A 2,004-nucleotide genomic window follows, 5' to 3' on the forward strand; every position below is an offset into this window, starting at 1 on the left:
TTAGAATATGTTTTACCTCTAAATATGTGTTATTTGCATTTCAGACTTAAGCACATCTGCCTCAAAGCATTGGATAAATGGTTTATTATAGAGTTATACCCAAGACAGCTCCCTTGTACAAGATCAGAGAAATAATGTTGGTAAGTTTATTTCATTTACATGGTTTAGAATAATTTCACTGAGAGTAACTGCTATTATAATATTTTCACAAATATTCTTTTTTTTTAAACATCACAAATATGATTTTTTTATTTGTCACCATTAAATGTCTGACTTTTAAACAGATTCTTGGACTGGTGGCTCATATCCATCAGCTCGTTCAACTTTAGCACCAGTCTCACCCCCAGTAGCTTTTCCAGAACTACTACCTTCACCATGAAGCTCCATGAGCTTTCCCAGTTCAAACTTGGGCTTCTTCAGCATTTTACTTTTCTAACGAAGACATCATGGAGTGGATAAATAGACTGACAAGCCCTTTCTATATCTTTTCCGATGCTGTCTGGAATTAATTTATTGACCACTTCTTTCAAGTCATTTGTTTGCACCTCTTGGGTCATGATTTCCATCACCTTTTTCCAATTTTGACAGACCTGTTGGTGCTGAGCATAAGAGGTCTTCCGAATCTGATTATTGCATTTTTTAGTAAAACCAACACAAAATAGAGGAAGCAAATAACCATCAGTAGTCTTGACATCAACATGAGCTTCAATCGTGGTCTGCCATTTTTTGACCGTGGAGCACATTTTGTCACAGCTAAGATCCATGCCATGGAAATTAGTCAGGCAGTTTTTGCCCTGAACATCCTCAGTAATTAGCTTGAATTTTCTAAACACAACTTCATCATTCTGCAGATCAGCAAGGCTCACTTCAAAAACACAACCCTTGAGGCCGTCAGATGCGATTTTGGTTCCTTGAGTTCTGTGACTAATGTTTTTCCAATATTTCTTATGTTGAACATAGCTGGTGCTTTCACATCATACCAATCTTTCTTAGAAAATGGATCAACCACTTTCTTCTTGGCTCCCTTTTTGCTGCCTTTCGTAAGGTGCTTGTTCTTGCCGACCGCCATGGCACTGCTCAGGGAGCCAAAAGGTTCACAAATATTCTTATGTAAATTCTAATTATACTAATAATCTATTATAAAGCTTCTCTCATGTGTATAGTATTTTTCACTTATTGAGCACTCATAACTGTATGATTTTACTAAAAGATGTCACACCATTGGACTTCTACAAAGTATCAAAAGTAGTCCTACAAAGTACTCTATTTAACTAGTATGAGCCTCACCACAACAGCAGAGAGCAAATATACCATCTCTTTCTTTAATTAATCATTCAAATTCTTCATGACTTATTAGCAGAGAGCTCACCAGGCCCCATCAAGACTCATTTTTCCTGCCCTTTAATTATCCAGGAATCCCAGAGTAAGCTTACCCAGTCCAAAGGTAAGTTGATTTTCTCCTGACAGCAAGAGTAGAAGGATCTGGAGCCTGGCTTACGTACTACTGCTATTATTCTTGGAGCAGAATTCTACACAGTCCTTTGGAAATTTGTCTACAGGATAATACCAGGTCCATATGCCTAACATAGTTCCTAATGTGGTGCCACTTGTGGGCCCCAAATTATAACTGTTATAGTTTGTACTCACATATACAACTAGTATTCCCCAAAGCAAATTTCTTGCCAAGTTTTTGGATTTAGAGCAAGTGCCAGAAGTAGCCACAGTTAAACTTACATTTGCCCTTAGTAACTCAGGTTACTCCAGTTTAGATTTCTTCCCTCCCTAAGATGATGTGTTTCTAGGACACTTAACAAACATGCCTGCCATCAGTCTTTGTTGGAGAGCTGTACTTCACTAAAGTAAATCTCCCTAACACTGAAATTAAGAAACAAAAACAAAAACTTATTCTTGATAGCTCTCAAGTTCTTGGATTTTATGTTTTTAAAGGGTAGAGACTAACACTTGGGCCAATATCATACCTTTTAATAAATGATCTGATGATTA

The 2,004-nt window shown here is 37.1% G+C and overlaps 1 pseudogene; it reads right to left on the reverse strand.

Moving 5' to 3' along the window:
* Nucleotides 1-240: 240 nt before the first annotated feature.
* Nucleotides 241-1,069, reverse strand: LOC117999802 (annotated as a pseudogene).
* Between the last annotated feature and the right edge of the window lie 935 nt (nucleotides 1,070-2,004).

Source organism: Mirounga leonina, unplaced genomic scaffold, assembly GCF_011800145.1.
Source record: "Mirounga leonina isolate KUSES-001 unplaced genomic scaffold, KU_Mleo_1.0 Mir_115, whole genome shotgun sequence".
In the NCBI taxonomy this organism is placed as follows: Eukaryota; Metazoa; Chordata; class Mammalia; order Carnivora; family Phocidae; genus Mirounga; species Mirounga leonina.